At 50.8% G+C, this 15,259-nt stretch overlaps 9 non-coding genes across 9 annotated transcripts; all 9 read left to right on the top strand.

Moving 5' to 3' along the window:
• The first annotated feature begins 458 nt into the window (after positions 1–458).
• On the top strand, positions 459–542 carry Trnal-uaa. The gene has a single exon. It is a non-coding gene; the product is annotated as a tRNA-Leu (tRNA).
• A 1,571-nt stretch (positions 543–2,113) lies between these two features.
• Positions 2,114–2,197, top strand: Trnal-uaa. Its single transcript has one exon. It is a non-coding gene; the product is annotated as a tRNA-Leu (tRNA).
• A 1,571-nt stretch (positions 2,198–3,768) lies between these two features.
• Trnal-uaa lies at positions 3,769–3,852 on the top strand. The gene has a single exon. It is a non-coding gene; the product is annotated as a tRNA-Leu (tRNA).
• Positions 3,853–5,423: 1,571 nt separating this feature from the next.
• Positions 5,424–5,507, top strand: Trnal-uaa. Its single transcript has one exon. It is a non-coding gene; the product is annotated as a tRNA-Leu (tRNA).
• Positions 5,508–7,068: 1,561 nt separating this feature from the next.
• Positions 7,069–7,152, top strand: Trnal-uaa. Its single transcript has one exon. It is a non-coding gene; the product is annotated as a tRNA-Leu (tRNA).
• Positions 7,153–8,713: 1,561 nt separating this feature from the next.
• Positions 8,714–8,797, top strand: Trnal-uaa. Its single transcript has one exon. It is a non-coding gene; the product is annotated as a tRNA-Leu (tRNA).
• A 1,572-nt stretch (positions 8,798–10,369) lies between these two features.
• Trnal-uaa lies at positions 10,370–10,453 on the top strand. The gene has a single exon. It is a non-coding gene; the product is annotated as a tRNA-Leu (tRNA).
• A 1,573-nt stretch (positions 10,454–12,026) lies between these two features.
• Positions 12,027–12,110, top strand: Trnal-uaa. The gene has a single exon. It is a non-coding gene; the product is annotated as a tRNA-Leu (tRNA).
• A 1,572-nt stretch (positions 12,111–13,682) lies between these two features.
• On the top strand, positions 13,683–13,767 carry Trnal-uaa. The gene has a single exon. It is a non-coding gene; the product is annotated as a tRNA-Leu (tRNA).
• Positions 13,768–15,259: the final 1,492 nt, after the last annotated feature.

The following is a 15,259-nucleotide window of genomic DNA, read 5'->3' as shown; positions in this document are numbered from 1 at the left end:
ACTCACTGACGATCCAAAGACGTTTCAGTATGTATGCGTCGGTACCACCGGGGCAGAGCCTAAGTATTGTAAAGTGAAGGCCCACAGTTAGAGCCTCACATGAAGTATTTCATTGGCTTCCCACGAGTGCGTAAACCAAAGCGTGGCTGTTGCTAGGAAACGGTCTTATTCGCCGTTCGTTAATATCTAGTTTTCTTTGCATCAATGTGACAATGTTCCTATTACTAAATACAGTTTTGCTAGTTACAGTTCAAACTGGAAGCGACGGAAGAAAGCGGTCCAACTCGCCACATTGGTTCCCGAAAGCGAGGGTGCGTTTAGTACGCCACATCTGACATTGCGTCTTACATATTATTAAACTGACATAATTCCATTCTACCGAAAAAGGAAAGAGATTTCGGAGTGAGGTTCCTGAGATCTTGCTAGAGATGGAAGTCACTGGAGCGCTTGTCTCGCTCGTCAGATTGGCCGAGCGGTCTAAGGCGCCAGATTTAAGCTCTGGTTCCCCTAAGGGAGCGTGGGTTCGAACCCCACATCTGACAATGCATTTTAAACATTCTGAAACTAACATACTCCCTTCATCTTATAGAACAAGTAAATTACGCAGAAACACGCCGCGGAGATTTTACTAGAGACGACAGTGACAGCAGTGCAGGCGTCGCACGTCCGATAGCCCGAGCGGCCGAAAACAAATAGCGGAACATATTTTTCTCGTGCCGAGTTTCAGCTCTTCTCACGGACGTTTCTGTGGTCGTTGTGTTGTGGCTCAGGGCTATTCCATTTTCCTTCCCTAAAAGGCAACGCGAGAGACTGTCAGGCAAATCGCAAGTGATCTGTACACGGACTAAGACGTCCGCACGTCTGGCAACATTCTCGCCAACTTGTATGCCGTGCCAACGACACGGGTTCATGTCCGATTACCGAAATTAGGCAGCGTTGGCCGTGGCTAGTGCTCGGCTGGATGACGAACTAGGAAGTCCGCGTGTCTTGGTTTCTTCAGTTTTGCCTTTTTCCTTAGTTTTTGGTGCTGCTGTGCGGTAATGGTACGGTCCAGCACGCTGACCCCCTCTTGCTCTCGGTACGCAAAGGCGCGAACATGCGGCCACAGTCAAATGAACGGGTCCGTTGTGTGTTTGTCGATGTGGCCTCTCCCAGTCGTTTCTAGCGCATGTCCTCTACATATACGCCCATTTGCAAGCGTCAGCTTTCGCGTCAGCCGAGCAAAGTCGAGACAAGTCGACACATGGGGACACACGATGCTGTGAATCGTAATCCGCACTAGCCTACGAGGGGAGAAGGGAAACCATTCGTACCGTTGAAAACACTCTCCTGAGTAAAGGAGACAACTTCCGTGCGATGTCCGCGCTTCGAACCCGGAGCAGCTACTTGGGAAGCAACCATGCTGACCGACACACCACCACCGCCTTCTGCTACGCGCTGCTTGCGCCGTGATGTGTCGCCTTCCCTCCTGGCGCCAGAGGCCGAAGGCGATAGCGCTGCAGGCGCTCAACGCCGAGTGCGACGCGAGCACCACTGAACCCGATTTCCTGGTGCTGCTAGGGCGACATACTGTAACTAGGCGCAGAACTGACTTTCTCTGATAAATTGGCCCTTTAATGCACATCAGGGCGAACACGAAATTTCTAATATGAAGTACTCACTGACGATCCAAAGACGTTTCAGTATGTATGCGTCGGTACCACCGGGGCAGAGCCTAAGTATTGTAAAGTGAAGGCCCACAGTTAGAGCCTCACATGAAGTATTTCATTGGCTTCCCACGAGTGCGTAAACCAAAGCGTGGCTGTTGCTAGGAAACGGTCTTATTCGCCGTTCGTTAATATCTAGTTTTCTTTGCATCAATGTGACAATGTTCCTATTACTAAATACAGTTTTGCTAGTTACAGTTCAAACTGGAAGCGACGGAAGAAAGCGGTCCAACTCGCCACATTGGTTCCCGAAAGCGAGGGTGCGTTTAGTACGCCACATCTGACATTGCGTCTTACATATTATTAAACTGACATAATTCCATTCTACCGAAAAAGGAAAGAGATTTCGGAGTGAGGTTCCTGAGATCTTGCTAGAGATGGAAGTCACTGGAGCGCTTGTCTCGCTCGTCAGATTGGCCGAGCGGTCTAAGGCGCCAGATTTAAGCTCTGGTTCCCCTAAGGGAGCGTGGGTTCGAACCCCACATCTGACAATGCATTTTAAACATTCTGAAACTAACATACTCCCTTCATCTTATAGAACAAGTAAATTACGCAGAAACACGCCGCGGAGATTTTACTAGAGACGACAGTGACAGCAGTGCAGGCGTCGCACGTCCGATAGCCCGAGCGGCCGAAAACAAATAGCGGAACATATTTTTCTCGTGCCGAGTTTCAGCTCTTCTCACGGACGTTTCTGTGGTCGTTGTGTTGTGGCTCAGGGCTATTCCATTTTCCTTCCCTAAAAGGCAACGCGAGAGACTGTCAGGCAAATCGCAAGTGATCTGTACACGGACTAAGACGTCCGCACGTCTGGCAACATTCTCGCCAACTTGTATGCCGTGCCAACGACACGGGTTCATGTCCGATTACCGAAATTAGGCAGCGTTGGCCGTGGCTAGTGCTCGGCTGGATGACGAACTAGGAAGTCCGCGTGTCTTGGTTTCTTCAGTTTTGCCTTTTTCCTTAGTTTTTGGTGCTGCTGTGCGGTAATGGTACGGTCCAGCACGCTGACCCCCTCTTGCTCTCGGTACGCAAAGGCGCGAACATGCGGCCACAGTCAAATGAACGGGTCCGTTGTGTGTTTGTCGATGTGGCCTCTCCCAGTCGTTTCTAGCGCATGTCCTCTACATATACGCCCATTTGCAAGCGTCAGCTTTCGCGTCAGCCGAGCAAAGTCGAGACAAGTCGACACATGGGGACACACGATGCTGTGAATCGTAATCCGCACTAGCCTACGAGGGGAGAAGGGAAACCATTCGTACCGTTGAAAACACTCTCCTGAGTAAAGGAGACAACTTCCGTGCGATGTCCGCGCTTCGAACCCGGAGCAGCTACTTGGGAAGCAACCATGCTGACCGACACACCACCACCGCCTTCTGCTACGCGCTGCTTGCGCCGTGATGTGTCGCCTTCCCTCCTGGCGCCAGAGGCCGAAGGCGATAGCGCTGCAGGCGCTCAACGCCGAGTGCGACGCGAGCACCACTGAACCCGATTTCCTGGTGCTGCTAGGGCGACATACTGTAACTAGGCGCAGAACTGACTTTCTCTGATAAATTGGCCCTTTAATGCACATCAGGGCGAACACGAAATTTCTAATATGAAGTACTCACTGACGATCCAAAGACGTTTCAGTATGTATGCGTCGGTACCACCGGGGCAGAGCCTAAGTATTGTAAAGTGAAGGCCCACAGTTAGAGCCTCACATGAAGTATTTCATTGGCTTCCCACGAGTGCGTAAACCAAAGCGTGGCTGTTGCTAGGAAACGGTCTTATTCGCCGTTCGTTAATATCTAGTTTTCTTTGCATCAATGTGACAATGTTCCTATTACTAAATACAGTTTTGCTAGTTACAGTTCAAACTGGAAGCGACGGAAGAAAGCGGTCCAACTCGCCACATTGGTTCCCGAAAGCGAGGGTGCGTTTAGTACGCCACATCTGACATTGCGTCTTACATATTATTAAACTGACATAATTCCATTCTACCGAAAAAGGAAAGAGATTTCGGAGTGAGGTTCCTGAGATCTTGCTAGAGATGGAAGTCACTGGAGCGCTTGTCTCGCTCGTCAGATTGGCCGAGCGGTCTAAGGCGCCAGATTTAAGCTCTGGTTCCCCTAAGGGAGCGTGGGTTCGAACCCCACATCTGACAATGCATTTTAAACATTCTGAAACTAACATACTCCCTTCATCTTATAGAACAAGTAAATTACGCAGAAACACGCCGCGGAGATTTTACTAGAGACGACAGTGACAGCAGTGCAGGCGTCGCACGTCCGATAGCCCGAGCGGCCGAAAACAAATAGCGGAACATATTTTTCTCGTGCCGAGTTTCAGCTCTTCTCACGGACGTTTCTGTGGTCGTTGTGTTGTGGCTCAGGGCTATTCCATTTTCCTTCCCTAAAAGGCAACGCGAGAGACTGTCAGGCAAATCGCAAGTGATCTGTACACGGACTAAGACGTCCGCACGTCTGGCAACATTCTCGCCAACTTGTATGCCGTGCCAACGACACGGGTTCATGTCCGATTACCGAAATTAGGCAGCGTTGGCCGTGGCTAGTGCTCGGCTGGATGACGAACTAGGAAGTCCGCGTGTCTTGGTTTCTTCAGTTTTGCCTTTTTCCTTAGTTTTTGGTGCTGCTGTGCGGTAATGGTACGGTCCAGCACGCTGACCCCCTCTTGCTCTCGGTACGCAAAGGCGCGAACATGCGGCCACAGTCAAATGAACGGGTCCGTTGTGTGTTTGTCGATGTGGCCTCTCCCAGTCGTTTCTAGCGCATGTCCTCTACATATACGCCCATTTGCAAGCGTCAGCTTTCGCGTCAGCCGAGCAAAGTCGAGACAAGTCGACACATGGGGACACACGATGCTGTGAATCGTAATCCGCACTAGCCTACGAGGGGAGAAGGGAAACCATTCGTACCGTTGAAAACACTCTCCTGAGTAAAGGAGACAACTTCCGTGCGATGTCCGCGCTTCGAACCCGGAGCAGCTACTTGGGAAGCAACCATGCTGACCGACACACCACCACCGCCTTCTGCTACGCGCTGCTTGCGCCGTGATGTGTCGCCTTCCCTCCTGGCGCCAGAGGCCGAAGGCGATAGCGCTGCAGGCGCTCAACGCCGAGTGCGACGCGAGCACCACTGAACCCGATTTCCTGGTGCTGCTAGGGCGACATACTGTAACTAGGCGCAGAACTGACTTTCTCTGATAAATTGGCCCTTTAATGCACATCAGGGCGAACACGAAATTTCTAATATGAAGTACTCACTGACGATCCAAAGACGTTTCAGTATGTATGCGTCGGTACCACCGGGGCAGAGCCTAAGTATTGTAAAGTGAAGGCCCACAGTTAGAGCCTCACATGAAGTATTTCATTGGCTTCCCACGAGTGCGTAAACCAAAGCGTGGCTGTTGCTAGGAAACGGTCTTATTCGCCGTTCGTTAATATCTAGTTTTCTTTGCATCAATGTGACAATGTTCCTATTACTAAATACAGTTTTGCTAGTTACAGTTCAAACTGGAAGCGACGGAAGAAAGCGGTCCAACTCGCCACATTGGTTCCCGAAAGCGAGGGTGCGTTTAGTACGCCACATCTGACATTGCGTCTTACATATTATTAAACTGACATAATTCCATTCTACCGAAAAAGGAAAGAGATTTCGGAGTGAGGTTCCTGAGATCTTGCTAGAGATGGAAGTCACTGGAGCGCTTGTCTCGCTCGTCAGATTGGCCGAGCGGTCTAAGGCGCCAGATTTAAGCTCTGGTTCCCCTAAGGGAGCGTGGGTTCGAACCCCACATCTGACAATGCATTTTAAACATTCTGAAACTAACATACTCCCTTCATCTTATAGAACAAGTAAATTACGCAGAAACACGCCGCGGAGATTTTACTAGAGACGACAGTGACAGCAGTGCAGGCGTCGCACGTCCGATAGCCCGAGCGGCCGAAAACAAATAGCGGAACATATTTTTCTCGTGCCGAGTTTCAGCTCTTCTCACGGACGTTTCTGTGGTCGTTGTGTTGTGGCTCAGGGCTATTCCATTTTCCTTCCCTAAAAGGCAACGCGAGAGACTGTCAGGCAAATCGCAAGTGATCTGTACACGGACTAAGACGTCCGCACGTCTGGCAACATTCTCGCCAACTTGTATGCCGTGCCAACGACACGGGTTCATGTCCGATTACCGAAATTAGGCAGCGTTGGCCGTGGCTAGTGCTCGGCTGGATGACGAACTAGGAAGTCCGCGTGTCTTGGTTTCTTCAGTTTTGCCTTTTTCCTTAGTTTTTGGTGCTGCTGTGCGGTAATGGTACGGTCCAGCACGCTGACCCCCTCTTGCTCTCGGTACGCAAAGGCGCGAACATGCGGCCACAGTCAAATGAACGGGTCCGTTGTGTGTTTGTCGATGTGGCCTCTCCCAGTCGTTTCTAGCGCATGTCCTCTACATATACGCCCATTTGCAAGCGTCAGCTTTCGCGTCAGCCGAGCAAAGTCGACACATGGGGACACACGATGCTGTGAATCGTAATCCGCACTAGCCTACGAGGGGAGAAGGGAAACCATTCGTACCGTTGAAAACACTCTCCTGAGTAAAGGAGACAACTTCCGTGCGATGTCCGCGCTTCGAACCCGGAGCAGCTACTTGGGAAGCAACCATGCTGACCGACACACCACCACCGCCTTCTGCTACGCGCTGCTTGCGCCGTGATGTGTCGCCTTCCCTCCTGGCGCCAGAGGCCGAAGGCGATAGCGCTGCAGGCGCTCAACGCCGAGTGCGACGCGAGCACCACTGAACCCGATTTCCTGGTGCTGCTAGGGCGACATACTGTAACTAGGCGCAGAACTGACTTTCTCTGATAAATTGGCCCTTTAATGCACATCAGGGCGAACACGAAATTTCTAATATGAAGTACTCACTGACGATCCAAAGACGTTTCAGTATGTATGCGTCGGTACCACCGGGGCAGAGCCTAAGTATTGTAAAGTGAAGGCCCACAGTTAGAGCCTCACATGAAGTATTTCATTGGCTTCCCACGAGTGCGTAAACCAAAGCGTGGCTGTTGCTAGGAAACGGTCTTATTCGCCGTTCGTTAATATCTAGTTTTCTTTGCATCAATGTGACAATGTTCCTATTACTAAATACAGTTTTGCTAGTTACAGTTCAAACTGGAAGCGACGGAAGAAAGCGGTCCAACTCGCCACATTGGTTCCCGAAAGCGAGGGTGCGTTTAGTACGCCACATCTGACATTGCGTCTTACATATTATTAAACTGACATAATTCCATTCTACCGAAAAAGGAAAGAGATTTCGGAGTGAGGTTCCTGAGATCTTGCTAGAGATGGAAGTCACTGGAGCGCTTGTCTCGCTCGTCAGATTGGCCGAGCGGTCTAAGGCGCCAGATTTAAGCTCTGGTTCCCCTAAGGGAGCGTGGGTTCGAACCCCACATCTGACAATGCATTTTAAACATTCTGAAACTAACATACTCCCTTCATCTTATAGAACAAGTAAATTACGCAGAAACACGCCGCGGAGATTTTACTAGAGACGACAGTGACAGCAGTGCAGGCGTCGCACGTCCGATAGCCCGAGCGGCCGAAAACAAATAGCGGAACATATTTTTCTCGTGCCGAGTTTCAGCTCTTCTCACGGACGTTTCTGTGGTCGTTGTGTTGTGGCTCAGGGCTATTCCATTTTCCTTCCCTAAAAGGCAACGCGAGAGACTGTCAGGCAAATCGCAAGTGATCTGTACACGGACTAAGACGTCCGCACGTCTGGCAACATTCTCGCCAACTTGTATGCCGTGCCAACGACACGGGTTCATGTCCGATTACCGAAATTAGGCAGCGTTGGCCGTGGCTAGTGCTCGGCTGGATGACGAACTAGGAAGTCCGCGTGTCTTGGTTTCTTCAGTTTTGCCTTTTTCCTTAGTTTTTGGTGCTGCTGTGCGGTAATGGTACGGTCCAGCACGCTGACCCCCTCTTGCTCTCGGTACGCAAAGGCGCGAACATGCGGCCACAGTCAAATGAACGGGTCCGTTGTGTGTTTGTCGATGTGGCCTCTCCCAGTCGTTTCTAGCGCATGTCCTCTACATATACGCCCATTTGCAAGCGTCAGCTTTCGCGTCAGCCGAGCAAAGTCGACACATGGGGACACACGATGCTGTGAATCGTAATCCGCACTAGCCTACGAGGGGAGAAGGGAAACCATTCGTACCGTTGAAAACACTCTCCTGAGTAAAGGAGACAACTTCCGTGCGATGTCCGCGCTTCGAACCCGGAGCAGCTACTTGGGAAGCAACCATGCTGACCGACACACCACCACCGCCTTCTGCTACGCGCTGCTTGCGCCGTGATGTGTCGCCTTCCCTCCTGGCGCCAGAGGCCGAAGGCGATAGCGCTGCAGGCGCTCAACGCCGAGTGCGACGCGAGCACCACTGAACCCGATTTCCTGGTGCTGCTAGGGCGACATACTGTAACTAGGCGCAGAACTGACTTTCTCTGATAAATTGGCCCTTTAATGCACATCAGGGCGAACACGAAATTTCTAATATGAAGTACTCACTGACGATCCAAAGACGTTTCAGTATGTATGCGTCGGTACCACCGGGGCAGAGCCTAAGTATTGTAAAGTGAAGGCCCACAGTTAGAGCCTCACATGAAGTATTTCATTGGCTTCCCACGAGTGCGTAAACCAAAGCGTGGCTGTTGCTAGGAAACGGTCTTATTCGCCGTTCGTTAATATCTAGTTTTCTTTGCATCAATGTGACAATGTTCCTATTACTAAATACAGTTTTGCTAGTTACAGTTCAAACTGGAAGCGACGGAAGAAAGCGGTCCAACTCGCCACATTGGTTCCCGAAAGCGAGGGTGCGTTTAGTACGCCACATCTGACATTGCGTCTTACATATTATTAAACTGACATAATTCCATTCTACCGAAAAAGGAAAGAGATTTCGGAGTGAGGTTCCTGAGATCTTGCTAGAGATGGAAGTCACTGGAGCGCTTGTCTCGCTCGTCAGATTGGCCGAGCGGTCTAAGGCGCCAGATTTAAGCTCTGGTTCCCCTAAGGGAGCGTGGGTTCGAACCCCACATCTGACAATGCATTTTAAACATTCTGAAACTAACATACTCCCTTCATCTTATAGAACAAGTAAATTACGCAGAAACACGCCGCGGAGATTTTACTAGAGACGACAGTGACAGCAGTGCAGGCGTCGCACGTCCGATAGCCCGAGCGGCCGAAAACAAATAGCGGAACATATTTTTCTCGTGCCGAGTTTCAGCTCTTCTCACGGACGTTTCTGTGGTCGTTGTGTTGTGGCTCAGGGCTATTCCATTTTCCTTCCCTAAAAGGCAACGCGAGAGACTGTCAGGCAAATCGCAAGTGATCTGTACACGGACTAAGACGTCCGCACGTCTGGCAACATTCTCGCCAACTTGTATGCCGTGCCAACGACACGGGTTCATGTCCGATTACCGAAATTAGGCAGCGTTGGCCGTGGCTAGTGCTCGGCTGGATGACGAACTAGGAAGTCCGCGTGTCTTGGTTTCTTCAGTTTTGCCTTTTTCCTTAGTTTTTGGTGCTGCTGTGCGGTAATGGTACGGTCCAGCACGCTGACCCCCTCTTGCTCTCGGTACGCAAAGGCGCGAACATGCGGCCACAGTCAAATGAACGGGTCCGTTGTGTGTTTGTCGATGTGGCCTCTCCCAGTCGTTTCTAGCGCATGTCCTCTACATATACGCCCATTTGCAAGCGTCAGCTTTCGCGTCAGCCGAGCAAAGTCGAGACAAGTCGACACATGGGGACACACGATGCTGTGAATCGTAATCCGCACTAGCCTACGAGGGGAGAAGGGAAACCATTCGTACCGTTGAAAACACTCTCCTGAGTAAAGGAGACAACTTCCGTGCGATGTCCGCGCTTCGAACCCGGAGCAGCTACTTGGGAAGCAACCATGCTGACCGACACACCACCACCGCCTTCTGCTACGCGCTGCTTGCGCCGTGATGTGTCGCCTTCCCTCCTGGCGCCAGAGGCCGAAGGCGATAGCGCTGCAGGCGCTCAACGCCGAGTGCGACGCGAGCACCACTGAACCCGATTTCCTGGTGCTGCTAGGGCGACATACTGTAACTAGGCGCAGAACTGACTTTCTCTGATAAATTGGCCCTTTAATGCACATCAGGGCGAACACGAAATTTCTAATATGAAGTACTCACTGACGATCCAAAGACGTTTCAGTATGTATGCGTCGGTACCCACCGGGGCAGAGCCTAAGTATTGTAAAGTGAAGGCCCACAGTTAGAGCCTCACATGAAGTATTTCATTGGCTTCCCACGAGTGCGTAAACCAAAGCGTGGCTGTTGCTAGGAAACGGTCTTATTCGCCGTTCGTTAATATCTAGTTTTCTTTGCATCAATGTGACAATGTTCCTATTACTAAATACAGTTTTGCTAGTTACAGTTCAAACTGGAAGCGACGGAAGAAAGCGGTCCAACTCGCCACATTGGTTCCCGAAAGCGAGGGTGCGTTTAGTACGCCACATCTGACATTGCGTCTTACATATTATTAAACTGACATAATTCCATTCTACCGAAAAAGGAAAGAGATTTCGGAGTGAGGTTCCTGAGATCTTGCTAGAGATGGAAGTCACTGGAGCGCTTGTCTCGCTCGTCAGATTGGCCGAGCGGTCTAAGGCGCCAGATTTAAGCTCTGGTTCCCCTAAGGGAGCGTGGGTTCGAACCCCACATCTGACAATGCATTTTAAACATTCTGAAACTAACATACTCCCTTCATCTTATAGAACAAGTAAATTACGCAGAAACACGCCGCGGAGATTTTACTAGAGACGACAGTGACAGCAGTGCAGGCGTCGCACGTCCGATAGCCCGAGCGGCCGAAAACAAATAGCGGAACATATTTTTCTCGTGCCGAGTTTCAGCTCTTCTCACGGACGTTTCTGTGGTCGTTGTGTTGTGGCTCAGGGCTATTCCATTTTCCTTCCCTAAAAGGCAACGCGAGAGACTGTCAGGCAAATCGCAAGTGATCTGTACACGGACTAAGACGTCCGCACGTCTGGCAACATTCTCGCCAACTTGTATGCCGTGCCAACGACACGGGTTCATGTCCGATTACCGAAATTAGGCAGCGTTGGCCGTGGCTAGTGCTCGGCTGGATGACGAACTAGGAAGTCCGCGTGTCTTGGTTTCTTCAGTTTTGCCTTTTTCCTTAGTTTTTGGTGCTGCTGTGCGGTAATGGTACGGTCCAGCACGCTGACCCCCTCTTGCTCTCGGTACGCAAAGGCGCGAACATGCGGCCACAGTCAAATGAACGGGTCCGTTGTGTGTTTGTCGATGTGGCCTCTCCCAGTCGTTTCTAGCGCATGTCCTCTACATATACGCCCATTTGCAAGCGTCAGCTTTCGCGTCAGCCGAGCAAAGTCGAGACAAGTCGACACATGGGACACACGATGCTGTGAATCGTAATCCGCACTAGCCTACGAGGGGAGAAGGGAAACCATTCGTACCGTTGAAAACACTCTCCTGAGTAAAGGAGACAACTTCCGTGCGATGTCCGCGCTTCGAACCCGGAGCAGCTACTTGGGAAGCAACCATGCTGACCGACACACCACCACCGCCTTCTGCTACGCGCTGCTTGCGCCGTGATGTGTCGCCTTCCCTCCTGGCGCCAGAGGCCGAAGGCGATAGCGCTGCAGGCGCTCAACGCCGAGTGCGACGCGAGCACCACTGAACCCGATTTCCTGGTGCTGCTAGGGCGACATACTGTAACTAGGCGCAGAACTGACTTTCTCTGATAAATTGGCCCTTTAATGCACATCAGGGCGAACACGAAATTTCTAATATGAAGTACTCACTGACGATCCAAAGACGTTTCAGTATGTATGCGTCGGTACCACCGGGGCAGAGCCTAAGTATTGTAAAGTGAAGGCCCACAGTTAGAGCCTCACATGAAGTATTTCATTGGCTCTTCCCACGAGTGCGTAAACCAAAGCGTGGCTGTTGCTAGGAAAACGGTCTTATTCGCCGTTCGTTAATATCTAGTTTTCTTTGCATCAATGTGACAATGTTCCTATTACTAAATACAGTTTTGCTAGTTACAGTTCAAACTGGAAGCGACGGAAGAAAGCGGTCCAACTCGCCACATTGGTTCCCGAAAGCGAGGGTGCGTTTAGTACGCCACATCTGACATTGCGTCTTACATATTATTAAACTGACATAATTCCATTCTACCGAAAAAGGAAAGAGATTTCGGAGTGAGGTTCCTGAGATCTTGCTAGAGATGGAAGTCACTGGAGCGCTTGTCTCGCTCGTCAGATTGGCCGAGCGGTCTAAGGCGCCAGATTTAAGCTCTGGTTCCCCTAAGGGAGCGTGGGTTCGAACCCCACATCTGACAATGCATTTTTAAACATTCTGAAACTAACATACTCCCTTCATCTTATAGAACAAGTAAATTACGCAGAAACACGCCGCGGAGATTTTACTAGAGACGACAGTGACAGCAGTGCAGGCGTCGCACGTCCGATAGCCCGAGCGGCCGAAAACAAATAGCGGAACATATTTTTCTCGTGCCGAGTTTCAGCTCTTCTCACGGACGTTTCTGTGGTCGTTGTGTTGTGGCTCAGGGCTATTCCATTTTCCTTCCCTAAAAGGCAACGCGAGAGACTGTCAGGCAAATCGCAAGTGATCTGTACACGGACTAAGACGTCCGCACGTCTGGCAACATTCTCGCCAACTTGTATGCCGTGCCAACGACACGGGTTCATGTCCGATTACCGAAATTAGGCAGCGTTGGCCGTGGCTAGTGCTCGGCTGGATGACGAACTAGGAAGTCCGCGTGTCTTGGTTTCTTCAGTTTTGCCTTTTTCCTTAGTTTTTGGTGCTGCTGTGCGGTAATGGTACGGTCCAGCACGCTGACCCCCTCTTGCTCTCGGTACGCAAAGGCGCGAACATGCGGCACAGTCAAATGAACGGGTCCGTTGTGTGTTTGTCGATGTGGCCTCTCCCAGTCGTTTCTAGCGCATGTCCTCTACATATACGCCCATTTGCAAGCGTCAGCTTTCGCGTCAGCCGAGCAAAGTCGAGACAAGTCGACACATGGGGGACACACGATGCTGTGAATCGTAATCCGCACTAGCCTACGAGGGGAGAAGGGAAACCATTCGTACCGTTGAAAACACTCTCCTGAGTAAAGGAGACAACTTCCGTGCGATGTCCGCGCTTCGAACCCGGAGCAGCTACTTGGGAAGCAACCATGCTGACCGACACACCACCACCGCCTTCTGCTACGCGCTGCTTGCGCCGTGATGTGTCGCCTTCCCTCCTGGCGCCAGAGGCCGAAGGCGATAGCGCTGCAGGCGCTCAACGCCGAGTGCGACGCGAGCACCACTGAACCCGATTTCCTGGTGCTGCTAGGGCGACATACTGTAACTAGGCGCAGAACTGACTTTCTCTGATAAATTGGCCCTTTAATGCACATCAGGGCGAACACGAAATTTCTAATATGAAGTACTCACTGACGATCCAAAGACGTTTCAGTATGTATGCGTCGGTACCACCGGGGCAGAGCCTAAGTATTGTAAAGTGAAGGCCCACAGTTAGAGCCTCACATGAAGTATTTCATTGGCTTCCCACGAGTGCGTAAACCAAAGCGTGGCTGTTGCTAGGAAACGGTCTATTCGCCGTTCGTTAATATCTAGTTTTCTTTGCATCAATGTGACAATGTTCCTATTACTAAATACAGTTTTGCTAGTTACAGTTCAAACTGGAAGCGACGGGAAGAAAGCGGTCCAACTCGCCACATTGGTTCCCGAAAGCGAGGGTGCGTTTAGTACGCCACATCTGACATTGCGTCTTACATATTATTAAACTGACATAATTCCATTCTACCGAAAAAGGAAAGAGATTTCGGAGTGAGGTTCCTGAGATCTTGCTAGAGATGGAAGTCACTGGAGCGCTTGTCTCGCTCGTCAGATTGGCCGAGCGGTCTAAGGCGCCAGATTTAAGCTCTGGTTCCCCTAAGGGAGCGTGGGTTCGAACCCCACCATCTGACAATGCATTTTAAACATTCTGAAACTAACATACTCCCTTCATCTTATAGAACAAGTAAATTACGCAGAAACACGCCGCGGAGATTTTACTAGAGACGACAGTGACAGCAGTGCAGGCGTCGCACGTCCGATAGCCCGAGCGGCCGAAAACAAATAGCGGAACATATTTTTCTCGTGCCGAGTTTCAGCTCTTCTCACGGACGTTTCTGTGGTCGTTGTGTTGTGGCTCAGGGCTATTCCATTTTCCTTCCCTAAAAGGCAACGCGAGAGACTGTCAGGCAAATCGCAAGTGATCTGTACACGGACTAAGACGTCCGCACGTCTGGCAACATTCTCGCCAACTTGTATGCCGTGCCAACGACACGGGTTCATGTCCGATTACCGAAATTAGGCAGCGTTGGCCGTGGCTAGTGCTCGGCTGGATGACGAACTAGGAAGTCCGCGTGTCTTGGTTTCTTCAGTTTTGCCTTTTTTCCTTAGTTTTTGGTGCTGCTGTGCGGTAATGGTACGGTCCAGCACGCTGACCCCCTCTTGCTCTCGGTACGCAAAGGCGCGAACATGCGGCCACAGTCAAATGAACGGGTCCGTTGTGTGTTTGGTCGATGTGGCCTCTCCCAGTCGTTTCTAGCGCATGTCCTCTACATATACGCCCATTTGCAAGCGTCAGCTTTCGCGTCAGCCGAGCAAAGTCGAGACAAGTCGACACATGGGGACACACGATGCTGTGAATCGTAATCCGCACTAGCCTACGAGGGGAGAAGGGAAACCATTCGTACCGTTGAAAACACTCTCCTGAGTAAAGGAGACAACTTCCGTGCGATGTCCGCGCTTCGAACCCGGAGCAGCTACTTGGGAAGCAACCATGCTGACCGACACACCACCACCGCCTTCTGCTACGCGCTGCTTGCGCCGTGATGTGTCGCCTTCCCTCCTGGCGCCAGAGGGCCGAAGGCGATAGCGCTGCAGGCGCTCAACGCCGAGTGCGACGCGAGCACCACTGAACCCGATTTCCTGGTGCTGCTAGGGCGACATACTGTAACTAGGCGCAGAACTGACTTTCTCTGATAAATTGGCCCTTTAATGCACATCAGGGCGAACACGAAATTTCTAATATGAAGTACTCACTGACGATCCAAAGACGTTTCAGTATGTATGCGTCGGTACCACCGGGGCAGAGCCTAAGTATTGTAAAGTGAAGGCCCACAGTTAGAGCCTCACATGAAGTATTTCATTGGCTTCCCACGAGTGCGTAAACCAAAGCGTGGCTGTTGCTAGGAAACGGTCTTATTCGCCGTTCGTTAATATCTAGTTTTCTTTGCATCAATGTGACAATGTTCCTATTACTAAATACAGTTTTGCTAGTTACAGTTCAAACTGGAAGCGACGGAAGAAAGCGGTCCAACTCGCCACATTGGTTCCCGAAAGCGAGGGTGCGTTTAGTACGCCACATCTGACATTGCGTCTTACATATTATTAAACTGACATAATTCCATTC

Source organism: Schistocerca americana, unplaced genomic scaffold (assembly GCF_021461395.2).
Source record: "Schistocerca americana isolate TAMUIC-IGC-003095 unplaced genomic scaffold, iqSchAmer2.1 HiC_scaffold_843, whole genome shotgun sequence".
NCBI lineage: Eukaryota > Metazoa > Arthropoda > Insecta > Orthoptera > Acrididae > Schistocerca > Schistocerca americana.
The sequence above is the reverse complement of the archived record's forward strand: the minus strand, read 5'-3'. Positions and strand labels throughout refer to the sequence as shown.